This window comes from Notolepis coatsorum (assembly GCF_963971535.1).
Source record: "Notolepis coatsorum genome assembly, chromosome: 1".
In the NCBI taxonomy this organism is placed as follows: domain Eukaryota; kingdom Metazoa; phylum Chordata; class Actinopteri; order Aulopiformes; family Paralepididae; genus Notolepis; species Notolepis coatsorum.
In genome coordinates, this window is record NC_140165.1 from 292267783 (window position 1) to 292286053 (window position 18271).

An 18271-nucleotide genomic window follows, 5' to 3' on the forward strand; every position below is an offset into this window, starting at 1 on the left:
GTATTACGGTACTCTTCCGTGTGTGTGTGCGCCAAGAAAGTCTAACGTTAGTGCAAGCACTGTGTGTGTGCGTGTGTGTGTGTGTGTGTGTGTGTGTGTGTGTGTGTGTGTGTGTGTGTGTGTGTGTGTGTTAGACGGAGTGAGAGAGCAAGCTAGCTTAGCTAACGTTATCTTAGCTCTGTGCTTCATTGTATATAATAGACCTACTTGTGTGTATTGCGAATTAATGATTATGTTCCTTGTGTGTTTGGGGGGGGGGGGTTATCTTAGCTCTGTTTATTGCGCCAAGAAAATGTAACGTTAGTACAAGCGCTGTGTGTGTGTGTGTGTGTGTGTGTGTGTGTGTGTGTGTGTGTGTGTGTGTGTGTGTGTGTGTGTGTGTGTGTGTGTGTGTGTGTGTGTGTGTGTGTGTGTGTGTGTGTCTGTGTGTGTGTCTGTGTGTGTGTGTTAGATGGAGTGAGAGAGCAATCTTATTCTTCCTGTCATTTGTTTTCTCTATACCCAGAATCGTATGGCATGGGTACCTGCTTCGGTGTCATCCCTTTGTGGATTGTATTGTATTCGAAAACATTCGAAAACATATTTGTTTGTGTATTAGGTTCACTTTGATGTTTGAGTAGTATGGGCAGAGCTACAGGGTGGGGTCTGTCACTCAAATCGCATTCCGCAACAGCTTAAAATCTTGATGTGGAAAAATGCTGTTTTTGAATACTTGATTAGAAATACAAAACAATGCATTTAAAAAAAAAGAAAAATGTACAGATGTGTTCCATAGACTCACAGAAATTGTGTAAAATTGCCCAAATAGTGAAAGGAATAGTAAGGGTCCCCTTTAACAATTGTGTGTATTGAGTCAATCTCTGAGGAAGGGAGCTAACCACAGAAGTAAAAAATAAACCAGGTGTGGGATACCATGAAGAATATGACAGGAATGTCATCTCCAACTAAACCTATTGTGACGGACAATGAATTATGTTTTGCCAATGACCTAAACTTTCTTTGCCAGATTTGAATCAGTAGATAATTCTGTTGAATGTAATGAAATACTTAAAACTATTATACCTGCTAACTCAGACAGAATTGTCATCGCTGTTGAAGATGTCAGGAAAACAATTGTACAAATAACAAGAAAGCTGCTGGGCAGGATCAATGCAGCACTTTTCTTTTGAACTTCAATTGCACGCACGCACGCACGCACACACACACACACACACACACACACACACACACACACACACACACACACACACACACACACACACACACACACACACACACACACACACACACACACACACACACACACACACACACACACACACACACACACACACACACACACTGTCCTCTGTCGTGGAAAACTTTGCACATAACCTATTACCCAAAATTCGATTTTTTATAATAGCCCTGATTCTGAAATCTCTAGAAAGAATTCTGCTGCAATATCTTGTCAGTACAAAAAAAGAGACAAACTTGATCCATACCAATTTGCTTATAAGCAGGGTTGTGGTACAGAAGATGCTGGTGCCGTTCCGGTTCATATAATCTCTAAACATTTAGACAAAGACGGATTTCAACACAATACACAATCTGTGGGGCGGTGTGGCTCAGGGGTAGAGCGGGTAGTCCAATGATCGAAAGGTTGGTGGTTCGAATCCCGCTCAAGCCCATGTCCATCCCACTGCCCTTGTGTCCTTGGGCAAGACACTTAACCTACTTGCCTCGTATGAATGTGTATGCATGTGAATGAATGTTGGTGGTGGTCGGAGGGGCTGTAGGCGATGATTATTCGCCACGCTTCCGTGAGTCTGCCTCAGGGCAGCTCTGGCTGCAATTGTAGCTTACCACCACCGGTATGACTGTGTATAACGAATAATGGACTCTGTAAGCGTTCTGGGGTCACTGGGGTGTCATGAATAGCGCTATATAAATCCAATCCATTATTATTATTATAATACAAACAGACATTCTGGTGTCAGAAACGGAACTGAATCCCCATCTGATTCATCGCTGTGCCTCTTTTCTCCAGCTTGTAAAGGTGAACAAAACCCTTCTGTCATCACAACCAATGTTGGGCCCCCCAGGGTTGTGTGCGTTCAGCCATGCCTTTCACTTTCTGTACAGACAATTGCTGTACAGATACACCAAATCAATACATTCTGAAGTATTCTGATGATTCAGCTCTTATGTCTCTGTTAAGTAACCCTGGGCTGCACCAACATGACGGGAACAAAGTGGTCGAGTGGAGTGATAATAACTTGAGATGAACACAAAGAAAATGGAGGAAATTGTATTTGATGGAGGAGGCATTTTCATACAAATACTTGGATGTACTGTAATGATAGACAATCTGTTATCCTGGAAAGACCACATTGAAACTGTCTTCAAAAGGACAAAACAAAGGATTTTTTCCCTCTGCGACCTCAGGTATTTTGGGGCGAGTAGACAAATTCTCCTTTCGTTTTTTTTTATTTAGTTTGTTTACTTCTGTGCTTACGAGTGCTCTGCAGTGTTGTAATACTACATGGTACAAATGGTGTGTCCACTACTTTAAATTCAAAACTGCTCCGCCAAATAAAAACCTTAAAGATTGTAGGCCAACCCCTTGAGTAGCTCTGAATCAGCCTACCATAATAACATATTAAGGCTGGCCAACAACACTCTCTCTGAGCCCAACCATGTCCTGAACTGTGAATACAAATTGCTAATTGAGTTGTAGAAAAACGTGTTACTCACGTTTTTCTGTAGTAGTTGCAATATCTAGAAGTAGTATATCAAAAAAAACATGGGTCCATAGCCTGACGTCTTGTATAGTACATGTCCAAATTTCATAAATATCCGTTCAGAAATCAGTGATTAGGAGCGAATTTGGTAAAAAGAGAGATAAAAAACAAAAAACTCAGAAAACCATATCCTCATTGACTCCAATGCATTCAGCAAAAATGTCTCTTCCTGTTTGTGCTTGTGACTTTTCACCTACAGTAGATCCCCGATTTGCTCATTCCCAGTTGGGATATCATTGGAAAGCCACACTCATTGTTTATAACCCTGTCCAATAACTTTCAAGATCGCCAAATGATTGATGGAGGTAGAGGCTCGGGAGTCAGGAGTGGTATTTGAAAACATTTTAAGTCTGCTGTGTACTTTGGCGCACGTCTCACATAATCGGCATGTAACTCGAGAACCGCAGAACGGATTTTGTCGCCTGAAACGGCAATCGACAGGCAACAGATAGGGCTTTAATATATATTGATTAATATATCGATATATATATATTGTATTAAAACATATGCACACCCAGGGCGGCCGGGAGCGCAGCGGACTAAGCGTCTGTCTACCACCGCAGAGACAGTGGGATCGAATCCGGCTGCCGCGGTACCTCCGGCTTGGTCAGTCGTCCATACTGACACAATTGGCAGTGTCAGCGGGTGGAAAGCCGGTGGGGTGGGTCCTGGTCATTGTAAACAGCGACTCCTATAGGTCAGGGCGCCTGCACAGCGAGGGAGGGAACTGGGGGAGGTAGTGTGATCCTCCCACGCGTTACACTTCCCCAGTGAGAGTCCTCGCTGTCAGGTGAAAAGAGGCTGCTGGCTGTCTCCACATGTATCGGAGGAAGCATGTGATAGACTTCAGGGCTCCCTAGACCGGCAAGTGGGGGTGAAATGCGCGCAACGACCAGGAAGGGGATGGGGGAATTGGCATAACGACAAAAAATTGGGATGGGAGAAAAATACAGAAAAAAATAGGAGGAGAAAAAGTAGATACAAACCAATAAAAAATCGCGAATTAAACGATGGTTATCCTATAGCCCTTGTTATCATTTCAACAAAGTGGAGCTGCAGGGGAAGACTTCCATAGCATATGCCTTCAAATCCTCTTACCTTGACAATTAAAAGCCTCCACAATTTAGTAAACAGTATACCCATATGGCTGGTGTTGATATTTTACGATGCCAGCTTGTGAGAATTCGTTGTAGCCACCCAACTAACGTTAATGCCATCACAATGGGGACCGGCCACGTATATATACGGGTTTCGGTGCCATGCGTTGTGGACCAGAGGCACGTATATAGCCGTGGCAAGTTGTTATTGTTTTATTCCATATTAATAACCGGGTCAAGATCCCCGACCGGCTCTGCAGATCTACCCTCGTCTGTGGAATCGAGAACATGCAATACCGACCAGATCCTCTTAGGGGCGCCATCGCTCCACTGCAGTATGCCTTGTGGGCAAATGGAAAACTTTTTTTTTTCATTCAGTTTCAGTTTCATACTACCCGGATCCTGAACAAACACAATGTACTGTGGATCACGTTTCGAATCGCAGATTTCACCATGGAATAATGGGATTTATCATCAGCCAATGGACATATCGATCTACCAGATGCCGATCGATAACGGGGAAATGCCCGGGGGTATCCCACGGGCTCACGGTAAGACCTTTTTCACCTAAATTACAGCCGGATCAGACCTTGCTGTGAGACGCAAGCAGTTGATCAGTGAATGTGGCTAGTTACACGGACACTGTATTGGTAATCAATAATACTAAACGACGTCCCCCGCCCCCCCCCCCCCCCCCCCTTTCATGCATACATGCTCTGGGACAGCCGGATCATATGCAGTTTGAGTTATTTCATTAGCATATATAAAACGGAAATGCCGTTGAATATAACGTTAGTAGCCATTAGCTCCATAACTAGCTTTCCAGAAAATATATGAGACACAATCTGCGATAAAGCTATAAAATGACAACCCTGATGCATTTTTTTTTCTTTAAGCCATTTTGAAGGGACGGTTTATGAACTCAATTGACAATGAGAATGGACAGATAGCAACACTATAAAGCATAGATATAGTTGTACAAAAACCCACACGTTTGTTTACATTCCCCGATCCTCTAACCACTAATTAGACTAAGCCCAGTGGTCGCCAAAGTGTTAACATAGCTACAACAACACACAGTAACGTTAATATAATTACATGCATCATTGTTTACAATGAACGGTGGGGGGCGGTCAGGTGGCGTAACGGAGTTTGCGTTCGTCACCAAACCCCGGAGCGGCTAGATTCGCCTGTTCAAATCCAGCTCACAGCTCCGGGGTTGTCACCAGCTTGGCTGGCCGTTCACACTAATACAATTGGCAGTATTAGAGGGTGGGAGAAGCTGGCGGGGTGGGTCCGGGTCGTTGTAAACAACGACTCCTACAGTTCGGTCGGGGCGCCTGCTAAGCGCGGATAGGACTTGAGTGGGATAGTGTGATCCTTCCACACGCTACGCCCTCTCAATGAGAATCCGCGCTGCCAGGTGAAAAGAAGCGGTTGATTGGCTGGACGTGTGTCGGAGGAAGCACGTGATAGCCTCCACTCTCCCAGACCGACTGTGGGGGGTAAGTGCGCAGCGACCAGGAAGGGGATTGGGAATTGGCATAACGACTAACATTGGGATGGGAGAAAATCGGAGGAAAATGGAGGGGGAAAAAGATCAATAAAAAAAAAAAAAAAAAAATGAACGGTGGGGCTAATCGAAAGGACTGGACACTGACAAGTTAAACAGCAATCAATTAAGGCGAGACACTACAGGTGAATAGGGTAAAAAATGTAACTAATAGATATCACAATGAAACTTCCCCGGTTGATTACTTATATTAAGACAAGACTTTTTTGTATTACAAGTTTTCTAAAATTGTATGTTTAAATATGCAAATGAGGCATGATCTACTTAAATATGCACTAATTTGCATATAATTCCAGGACAGAAATCTGAACATTGGATAAAGCCATTTTCTAAATTATGGTTTCATTTAGTTGACATATTAGAGCCAAAGGTTATTACAGATGGGATTTTGGATATCTCTTTTTATCACTCCATAAATCAGAAAATACTCCATTCAGTCCATTTTTATGGTAAAATTCCATATTTCGCCATGTTTTTAGGAATAGAATGTGATATAAATCAGGGTATGAATGCGATATCAACAAACCCTTCTGTAAATACCTTCAGAACATAGATATGAATAGAACTGGAAGGTTTGGTGTATGCTACTGAAGTTGAGATTTCTGGCTCAGAGTATGAGGAAAAAGTCTTAAAATGTTACTGCTGTCTGGAACCACCCACCATTCTGTCATCTGTCACTTGGCTACTGTCACCTGTCTCCCCTGTCACTTAGTGCTGTCACTTAGGGTATGGTTCCTGATTGGCTGTCACGGGGGTGTGTGTGGAATGTTAGAATGTGGTGTCTATTTAACCTTCCTATCTTCTGCTTGATCTCCGTCAGGTCTTCATTATAGCGTTCGGAGATAACGCGGGCGGTTCCGGTTCTGGACCACCACTAAGCTCCATTATTCTTATCCTCTCTTCTTCCTGCCACTCGGCATTGTATCCTAGTATTACTCTTTGTGTTCTTTACTATTAAAACGAACCAGCTTAAGAGTACACCATCTCCGTCTCTGTGATTGCATACCACAATTGGAACTCACCTACCTCCATCCTGACAGAAGACCTGACCATCAGAGTTCCATGGATGCAATCATGGAGATGCTCCAGGCGCAGAGGAGTGCGCAGGAGCGAATGGAAGGACACCAGCAGCAGCGCCGAGTTTGTTCGGCTGGGCGGGCTCGTCAGCTCGTCGCAGGAGACGGCGCATTCGGCGCTGCTCACGGCCCAGCAGGCGCAAGTCGAGGTGGCCGGGGTAAGAACGACGGTGGGAGAGACGGCGTCGGGAGAAGCGGCGTTCAACGTCGAGGAGAGTCTGGGAGCTATTGGGCACCAGGAGCGGACCCAGGAGCCATGGCTATCCCCACCGGGCCGCTACGCGGGATCACCGGAGGGATGCAGGGAGTTCATCACCCAGTGTTCACTCGTGTTCCAGCTGCAGCCACGTTCATTCCCCTCTTCCAGATCCCAGGTCGCATACATCATCACCCTCCTCACCGGTCGAGCACTCTCCTGGGCTACGGCCGAATGGGAGAGCGGGGCGTCAATCTGCAACAGTGTGGACGCCTTTACCGGGGAGTTGAGAAGAGTCTTCGATACTTCCCGAGTACTCTCGATCTTCGAGGCCGGTGGGCGGTTTCTCGCCTGCCGGCAGGGCCTCCGCACTGTCTCAGATTACGCCATTGATTTCCGGATCGTGGCTCGGGAGGCAGCTTGGCCGGAAATTCCCTGTGTTGTCTTGTTTGTCCAGGGGCTCTCCGCATGGATGAGGGACGAGCTCGCCGTGCGTGAGATCCCCGAGCAGCTGGAAGTGCTCATCAACACAGCCATTCGGATGGACAACCGACACCGACAGAGAGAGAGGGAGCGTGAAGCTACTACCCAGGTACGTGTCCCTTCTCCTCCCGGTGTTGATAACTTCCTGCATTACACGAGTGGGCCACTGGGTGATGAATCCATGCAGCTTGGGGTTCTCGGACGACGAGCGGCGGCACTTCATCGAGGAGCGACGCTGTTTCCGGTGCAGCCGCACCGGTCATCGATTCGGCAGCTGTCGGGACCAGGCCAGCTCGACTCAGCGCTAGTCGGGAAGGGGAGGTGCTCCGCCGGGTCCTGAGAAAGCGCCAGCAGATGGGCTCACCTCAGCACTACCCACGGACACACGTACATTTTTGGAGGTGGTGGTTAACTGTCGGGGTGACGTTAGGGGAACTAAGGCTCTCATTGACTCAGGGGCAGCGGGCAATTTCATACACTTGAGGTTGGTGAGGGAATGGGGAATCCCGGTCGAGGAATTGGGGGTTCCTATCCCCATCTACGCCCTGGACGGTCAGCCCCTGGGCAGTGGGAGCGTCACTCAACGCACTGTTCCTGTACACACCCGGGTGGCGGGTGGGGGGTGGGAGTGGGTTCAATTGTTTGTTATTGTCTCCCCCTATTCTGTTGTGGTGTTGGGTCATTCCTGGTTGGCTTCTTGCAGACGTCATATTAATTGGGGCACGGGCGAACTTTCAACGGAGGTCGACGTGAAGTCGGTCTTCGGCGAGAGTTTGTTCATTCCCTTTCCCCCCCCTCTTCTCTTTTGTCTCCTTCTTCTCTCTCCAGGATGGTGGGGAGCGTCACAGATTCTGTTCTACCCTCTAATCCCGATTTGATAGGGGTTCCTGAGATCTATTGGGACCTTGCAGATGTTTTTAGCAAAAACGCGTGCTAAAGCACTACCGCCTCATAGATCATACGACTGTCCCATTAATCTCCTACCCGGTACCTCCCCACCCCGCGGGCGTATGTTCTCTCTCTCACGCCCCGAGACCTTGGCCATGAACACCTACATTGAGGAGGCATTGCTTGCGGGGCACATACGTCCTTCCACATCCCCTGCCGGCGCTGGCTTCTTTTTTGTTGGTAAAAAGGATGGGGGTCAGCGTCCGTGCATTGATTATAGGGGATTGAATGACGTTTCCATCAAGAACCGATATCCTTTACCTCTCATGGACACTGCCTTTGAGTGCTTACAGGGGGCGCAGGTCTTTTCTAAACTTGACTTACGTAATGCATACAATCTGGTCAGGATTAGAGAAGGAGACGAGTGGAAGACTGCATTTAATACGCCTAATGGTCACTATGAGTATTTGGTCATGCCCTTTGGTTTGGCTAATGCTCCGGCAGTCTTCCAAGCCCTGGTTAACGACGTGCTGCGAGATTTGATTGGGGTGTCAGTGTTTGTTTACATTGATGATATCCAATTTTTTTCTCGCGATATGGTGCAACACCAACTGCACATTCGAGAGGTGCTAGACCGTCTCCTCAAGCATCAACTATTCGTTAAGGCTGAGAAGTGTGTGTTTCACACTGATACCGTTTCATTCCTGGGCTTTGTATTGACGAAGGGTGATCTTCGCATGGATCCAGCCAAGGTGAGTGCAGTCTTGGACTGGCCACGGCCTTCGTCGCTCAAGGGGTTACAACGGTTTTTGGGCTTTGCCAATTTTTACAGGCGCTTTATTTGCAACTTTAGCGCCTTAGCCAATCCGTTAACAGCTCTCACTAAGGCCTCTCTCCCTGGCTTTGAATGGTCGCCTAGGGCGGAGTCGGCCTTCTGCGATCTCAAACGTCGGTTTACCTCCGCTCCTGTATTGATCCGCCACGAGGCAGAGGTTCCGTTCATTGTGGAGGTGGATGCTTCTGACATTGCGGTTGGGGGGGTGCTCTCTCAGAGAAGCTTAAAGGATGGGAAAGTGCACCCGTGTGCTTTTTTTTCTCGCCGTCTGTCGCCAGCCGAGCGTAACTACGACGTGGGTAATCGGGAGTTGTTGGCTATCAAGTTGGCACTGGAGGAATGGAGACATTGGTTAGAGGGGGCGGCACATCCTTTCATTGTTTGGACCGATCATAAGAACTTGGCTTACATCCAAGGGGCTAAACGCCTTAACGCTCACCAGGCCAGGTGGGCGTTATTCTTCACACGATTTCGATTTACCATCTCCTATAGGCCCGGTTCCAAGAACATCAAACCTGACGCGTTATCGCGCCAGTTTGATCTTCCTGGTCGGGAGGAGCAGCCCCATCCCATTATTCCACCGGCCTTGATTTTGGCACCCGTGTCTTGGGGCATAGATAAGGTGGTAAGGTCGGCGCTGACACGTGAGCCCGATCCTGGTGGGGGCCCTCCGGGGCGGTCGTATGTGCCCAAGGCGGCACGCTCACGCTTGCTGCAGTGGGCACATGCCTCATCCCTCACCAGCCACCCTGGGGCCACCAGGACCCTGGAATTTATCCGTAGGAGGTTCTGGTGGTCGACAGTGGAGGGGGATACGCGTTCCTTTGTGGCGGCCTGTCCGGTGTGCGCGCGCAGTAAGACCTCTCGCCATGCACCGGCAGGTCTCCTCCAGCCGCTTCCTATTCCTAAACGGCCCTGGTCGCACATATCCCTGGACTTTATTTCTGGCCTCCCCTTTTTGGACGGGTTCACTGCCATTTTGGTGGTGGTAGACCGGTTCTCTAAGGCGGCTCACTTTATTCCCCTCCCCAAGCTTCCCTCGGCCAGAGAGACGGCTGATCTGGTGATACAGCATGTCTTTCGGGTCCACAGGCTTCCAGTGGATATCGTGTCGGACCGGGGTCCTCAGTTCGCCTCCAGGTTCTGGAAGGCATTTGCCGCCGGTCTCGGCACCTCCGTCAGCCTTTTCGTCTGGGTTCCATCCACAGTCGAACGGGCAGACAGAGCGCGTCAACCAGGACCTGGAGGGGGTCTTGAGGTGTTACGTTACCGGTTGCCCGGCAACATGGAGTAGGAGATTGGCCTGGGCTGAGTACACGCATAATACCCTCCTCTCCTCCTCTACCGGTATGTCTCCCTTTCAGTGTCAATATGGTTTTCAACCTCCTCTGTTTCCCGAGCAGGAGCGGGAGGCGGAGGTGCCCTCGGCCCAGGCACATGTGGCTCGCTGCCGCAGGACGTGGAAGCGGGTCCGGACGGCGCTACAGAAGGTTTCGGTTAGAACCCAGCGGCAGGCTAACCGCAAGCGTCGTTCGGCTCCGGTTTACCGTCCTGGTCAGCGGGTTTGGCTTTCCACCCGGGATCTCCCTCTCCGGGTCGAATCCAGGAAGCTGCCTCCTCGCTTTATAGGCCCCTTTAAAGTGGTGCGTCGGGTGAATCCTGTGGCTTACAGGCTACGGCTTCCGAGCTCGATGAGGGTTCATCCGACGTTTCATGTGTCCCTATTGAAGCCATTCCTCTCATCGCCCTTGGCCCCGCCGCTGCCTACGATTCCTCCGCCTCGGTTTATTGGTGGTCAGCCCATTTACACGGTGCAGAAGATACTGGGTTGTAGGCGGAGGGGTAGGGGGTTTCAGTTCTTGGTGGATTGGGAGGGGTACGGATAGAAGAACGTTCTTTGGTGCCTCAAAGGGACATTTTAGATCCCAGCCTGATCGTTGATTTCTGGCGGCTGAATCCCGAGGCCCCCAGGTGAACATCTGGTGCCGTTCGTCGGGGGAGGGTACTGTTACGTTCTGGTTGCTGACTGCTGTCTGGAACCACCCACCATTCTGTCATCTGTCACTTGGCTACTGTCACCTGTCTCCCCTGTCACTTAGTGCTGTCACTTAGGGTATGGTTCCTGATTGGCTGTCACGGGGGTGTGTGTGGAATGTTAGAATGTGGTGTCTATTTAACCTTCCTATCTTCTGCGTGATCTCCGTCAGGTCTTCATTATAGCGTTCGGAGATAACGCGGGCGGTTCCGGTTCTAGACCACCACTAAGCTCCATTATTCTTATCCTCTCTTCTTCCTGCCACTCGGCATTGTATCCTACACTGTAAACCCGCATGTTCAAAATAATCAATTAGTTTGAGTAGGGTATACTCAATATTCTATGAAAGTTCTACTAACTTGAATGTCTTGAGTTCGTGTGACGTGTTCTTATGTTTTGAGTAAATAAAACTCATAGTTTTTGATTGACTTGGAACTATTCACTTATTAAGTAAGTATAATGTAAAAGCATAACTTAAGTACAACTTAAGATAATTAAGTAGATACAGACTCTAAACCACATTATGTTTTGAGTAGATAAAACTCATAGTTTTTGATTGACTTGGAATTATTCACTTATTAAGTAAGTATAATGTAAAAGCATAACTTAAGTACAACTTAAGATAATTAAGTAGATACAGACTGTAAACCGCATTATGTTTTGAGTAAATAAAACTCATAGTTTTTGATTGACTTGGAACTATTCACTTATTAAGTAAGTATAATGTAAAAGCATAACTTAAGTACAACTTAAGATAATTAAGTAGATACAGACTGTAAACCGCATTATGTTTTGAGTAAATAAAACTCATAGTTTTTGATTGACTTGGAACTATTCACTTATTAAGTAAGTATAATGTAAAAGCATAACTTAAGTACAACTTAAGATAATTAAGTAGATACAGACTGAAAACCGCATTATGTTTTGAGTAAATAAAACTCATAGTTTTTGATTGACTTGGAATTATTCACTTATTAAGTAAGTATAATGTAAAAGCATAACTTAAGTACAACTTAAGATAATTAAGTAGATACAGACTGTAAACCGCATTATGTTTTGAGTAAATAAAACTCATCGTTTTTGATTGACTTGGAACTATTCACTTATTAAGTAAGTATAATGTAAAAGCATAACTTAAGTACAACTTAAGATAATTAAGTAGATACAGACTGAAAACCGCATTATGTTTTGAGTAAATAAAACTCATAGTTTTTGATTGACTTGGAACTATTCACTTATTAAGTAAGTATAATGTAAAAGCATAACTTAAGTACAACTTAAGATAATTAAGTAGATACAGACTGAAAACCGCATTATGTTTTGAGTAAATAAAACTCATAGTTTTTGATTGACTTGGAACTATTCACTTATTAAGTAAGTATAATGTAAAAGCATAACTTAAGTATAACTTAAGATAATTAAGTAGATACAGACTGAAAACCGCATTATGTTTTGAGTAAATAAAACTCATAGTTTTTGATTGACTTGGAACTATTCACTTATTAAGTAAGTATAATGTAAAAGCATAACTTAAGTACAACTTAAGATAATTAAGTAGATACAGACTGAAAACCGCATTATGTTTTGAGTAAATAAAACTCATAGTTTTTGATTGACTTGGAACTATTCACTTATTAAGTAAGTATAATGTAAAAGCATAACTTAAGTATAACTTAAGATAATTAAGTAGATACAGACTGAAAACCGCATTATGTTTTGAGTAAATAAAACTTATAGTTTTTGATTGACTTGGAATTATTCACTTATTAAGTAAGTATAATGTAAAAGCATAACTTAAGTACAACTTAAGATAATTAAGTAGATACAGACTGTAAACCGCATTATGTTTTGAGTAAATAAAACTCATAGTTTTTGATTGACTTGGAACTATTCACTTATTAAGTAAGTATAATGTAAAAGCATAACTTAAGTACAACTTAAGATAATTAAGTAGATACAGAGTGTAAACCGCATTATGTTTTGAGTAAATAAAACTCATAGTTTTTGATTGACTTGGAATTATTCACTTATTAAGTAAGTATAATGTAAAAGCATAACTTAAGTACAACTTAAGATAATTAAGTAGATACAGACTGTAAACCGCATTATGTTTTGAGTAAATAAAACTCATCGTTTTTGATTGACTTGGAACTATTCACTTATTAAGTAAGTATAATGTAAAAGCATAACTTAAGTACAACTTAAGATAATTAAGTAGATACAGACTGAAAACCGCATTATGTTTTGAGTAAATAAAACTCATAGTTTTTGATTGACTTGGAACTATTCACTTATTAAGTAAGTATAATGTAAAAGCATAACTTAAGTACAACTTAAGATAATTAAGTAGATACAGACTGTAAACCGCATTATGTTTTGAGTAAATAAAACTCATCGTTTTTGATTGACTTGGAACTATTCACTTATTAAGTAAGTATAATGTAAAAGCATAACTTAAGTACAACTTAAGATAATTAAGTAGATACAGACTGAAAACCGCATTATGTTTTGAGTAAATAAAACTCATAGTTTTTGATTGACTTGGAACTATTCACTTATTAAGTAAGTATAATGTAAAAGCATAACTTAAGTACAACTTAAGATAATTAAGTAGATACAGACTGAAAACCGCATTATGTTTTGAGTAAATAAAACTCATAGTTTTTGATTGACTTGGAACTATTCACTTATTAAGTAAGTATAATGTAAAAGCATAACTTAAGTATAACTTAAGATAATTAAGTAGATACAGACTGAAAACCGCATTATGTTTTGAGTAAATAAAACTCATAGTTTTTGATTGACTTGGAACTATTCACTTATTAAGTAAGTATAATGTAAAAGCATAACTTAAGTACAACTTAAGATAATTAAGTAGATACAGACTGAAAACCGCATTATGTTTTGAGTAAATAAAACTCATAGTTTTTGATTGACTTGGAACTATTCACTTATTAAGTAAGTATAATGTAAAAGCATAACTTAAGTATAACTTAAGATAATTAAGTAGATACAGACTGAAAACCGCATTATGTTTTGAGTAAATAAAACTTATAGTTTTTGATTGACTTGGAATTATTCACTTATTAAGTAAGTATAATGTAAAAGCATAACTTAAGTACAACTTAAGATAATTAAGTAGATACAGACTGTAAACCGCATTATGTTTTGAGTAAATAAAACTCATAGTTTTTGATTGACTTGGAACTATTCACTTATTAAGTAAGTATAATGTAAAAGCATAACTTAAGTACAACTTAAGATAATTAAGTAGATACAGAGTGTAAACCGCATTATGTTTTGAGTAAATAAAACTCATAGTTTTTGATTGACTTGGAATTATTCACTTATTAAGTAAGTATAATGTAAAAGCATAACTTAAGTACAACTTAAGATAATTAAGTAGATACAGACTGTAAACCGCATTATGTTTTGAGTAAATAAAACTCATAGTTTTTGATTGACTTGGAACTATTCACTTATTAAGTAAGTATAATGTAAAAGCATAACTTAAGTACAACTTAAGATAATTAAGTAGATACAGACTGAAAACCGCATTATGTTTTGAGTAAATAAAACTCATAGTTTTTGATTGACTTGGAACTATTCACTTATTAAGTAAGTATAATGTAAAAGCATAACTTAAGTACAACTTAAGATAATTAAGTAGATACAGACTGAAAACCGCATTATGTTTTGAGTAAATAAAACTCATAGTTTTTGATTGACTTGGAACTATTCACTTATTAAGTAAGTATAATGTAAAAGCATAACTTAAGTACAACTTAAGATAATTAAGTAGATACAGACTCTAAACCACATTATGTTTTGAGTAGATAAAACTCATAGTTTTTGATTGACTTGGAATTATTCACTTATTAAGTAAGTATAATGTAAAAGCATAACTTAAGTACAACTTAAGATAATTAAGTAGATACAGACTGTAAACCGCATTATGTTTTGAGTAAATAAAACTCATAGTTTTTGATTGACTTGGAACTATTCACTTATTAAGTAAGTATAATGTAAAAGCATAACTTAAGTACAACTTAAGATAATTAAGTAGATACAGACTGTAAACCGCATTATGTTTTGAGTAAATAAAACTCATAGTTTTTGATTGACTTGGAACTATTCACTTATTAAGTAAGTATAATGTAAAAGCATAACTTAAGTACAACTTAAGATAATTAAGTAGATACAGACTGAAAACCGCATTATGTTTTGAGTAAATAAAACTCATAGTTTTTGATTGACTTGGAATTATTCACTTATTAAGTAAGTATAATGTAAAAGCATAACTTAAGTACAACTTAAGATAATTAAGTAGATACAGACTGTAAACCGCATTATGTTTTGAGTAAATAAAACTCATAGTTTTTGATTGACTTGGAACTATTCACTTATTAAGTAAGTATAATGTAAAAGCATAACTTAAGTACAACTTAAGATAATTAAGTAGATACAGACTGAAAACCGCATTATGTTTTGAGTAAATAAAACTCATAGTTTTTGATTGACTTGGAACTATTCACTTATTAAGTAAGTATAATGTAAAAGCATAACTTAAGTACAACTTAAGATAATTAAGTAGATACAGACTGAAAACCGCATTATGTTTTGAGTAAATAAAACTCATAGTTTTTGATTGACTTGGAACTATTCACTTATTAAGTAAGTATAATGTAAAAGCATAACTTAAGTATAACTTAAGATAATTAAGTAGATACAGACTGAAAACCGCATTATGTTTTGAGTAAATAAAACTCATAGTTTTTGATTGACTTGGAACTATTCACTTATTAAGTAAGTATAATGTAAAAGCATAACTTAAGTACAACTTAAGATAATTAAGTAGATACAGACTGAAAACCGCATTATGTTTTGAGTAAATAAAACTCATAGTTTTTGATTGACTTGGAACTATTCACTTATTAAGTAAGTATAATGTAAAAGCATAACTTAAGTACAACTTAAGATAATTAAGTAGATACAGACTCTAAACCACATTATGTTTTGAGTAGATAAAACTCATAGTTTTTGATTGACTTGGAATTATTCACTTATTAAGTAAGTATAATGTAAAAGCATAACTTAAGTACAACTTAAGATAATTAAGTAGATACAGACTGTAAACCGCATTATGTTTTGAGTAAATAAAACTCATAGTTTTTGATTGACTTGGAACTATTCACTTATTAAGTAAGTATAATGTAAAAGCATAACTTAAGTACAACTTAAGATAATTAAGTAGATACAGACTGTAAACCGCATTATGTTTTGAGTAAATAAAACTCATAGTTTTTGATTGACTTGGAACTATTCACTTATTAAGTAAGTATAATGTAAAAGCATAACTTAAGTACAACTTAAGATAATTAAGTAGATACAGACTGAAAACCGCATTATGTTTTGAGTAAATAAAACTCATAGTTTTTGATTGACTTGGAATTATTCACTTATTAAGTAAGTATAATGTAAAAGCATAACTTAAGTACAACTTAAGATAATTAAGTAGATACAGACTGTAAACCGCATTATGTTTTGAGTAAATAAAACTCATAGTTTTTGATTGACTTGGAACTATTCACTTATTAAGTAAGTATAATGTAAAAGCATAACTTAAGTACAACTTAAGATAATTAAGTAGATACAGACTGAACACCGCATTATGTTTTGAGTAAATAAAACTCATAGTTTTTGATTGACTTGGAACTATTCACTTATTAAGTAAGTATAATGTAAAAGCATAACTTAAGTACAACTTAAGATAATTAAGTAGATACAGACTGAAAACCGCATTATGTTTTGAGTAAATAAAACTCATAGTTTTTGATTGACTTGGAACTATTCACTTATTAAGTAAGTATAATGTAAAAGCATAACTTAAGTATAACTTAAGATAATTAAGTAGATACAGACTGAAAACCGCATTATGTTTTGAGTAAATAAAACTCATAGTTTTTGATTGACTTGGAACTATTCACTTATTAAGTAAGTATAATGTAAAAGCATAACTTAAGTACAACTTAAGATAATTAAGTAGATACAGACTGAAAACCGCATTATGTTTTGAGTAAATAAAACTCATAGTTTTTGATTGACTTGGAACTATTCACTTATTAAGTAAGTATAATGTAAAAGCATAACTTAAGTATAACTTAAGATAATTAAGTAGATACAGACTGAAAACCGCATTATGTTTTGAGTAAATAAAACTCATAGTTTTTGATTGACTTGGAATTATTCACTTATTAAGTAAGTATAATGTAAAAGCATAACTTAAGTACAACTTAAGATAATTAAGTAGATACAGACTGTAAACCGCATTATGTTTTGAGTAAATAAAACTCATAGTTTTTGATTGACTTGGAACTATTCACTTATTAAGTAAGTATAATGTAAAAGCATAACTTAAGTACAACTTAAGATAATTAAGTAGATACAGAGTGTAAACCGCATTATGTTTTGAGTAAATAAAACTCATAGTTTTTGATTGACTTGGAATTATTCACTTATTAAGTAAGTATAATGTAAAAGCATAACTTAAGTACAACTTAAGATAATTAAGTAGATACAGACTGTAAACCGCATTATGTTTTGAGTAAATAAAACTCATAGTTTTTGATTGACTTGGAACTATTCACTTATTAAGTAAGTATAATGTAAAAGCATAACTTAAGTACAACTTAAGATAATTAAGTAGATACAGACTGTAAACCGCATTATGTTTTGAGTAAATAAAACTCATAGTTTTTGATTGACTTGGAACTATTCACTTATTAAGTAAGTATAATGTAAAAGCATAACTTAAGTACAACTTAAGATAATTAAGTAGATACAGACTGAAAACCGCATTATGTTTTGAGTAAATAAAACTCATAGTTTTTGATTGACTTGGAACTATTCACTTATTAAGTAAGTATAATGTAAAAGCATAACTTAAGTACAACTTAAGATAATTAAGTAGATACAGACTGAAAACCGCATTATGTTTTGAGTAAATAAAACTCATAGTTTTTGATTGACTTGGAATTATTCACTTATTAAGTAAGTATAATGTAAAAGCATAACTTAAGTACAACTTAAGATAATTAAGTAGATACAGACTGTAAACCGCATTATGTTTTGAGTAAATAAAACTCATAGTTTTTGATTGACTTGGAACTATTCACTTATTAAGTAAGTATAATGTAAAAGCATAACTTAAGTACAACTTAAGATAATTAAGTAGATACAGACTGTAAACCGCATTATGTTTTGAGTAAATAAAACTCATAGTTTTTGATTGACTTGGAACTATTC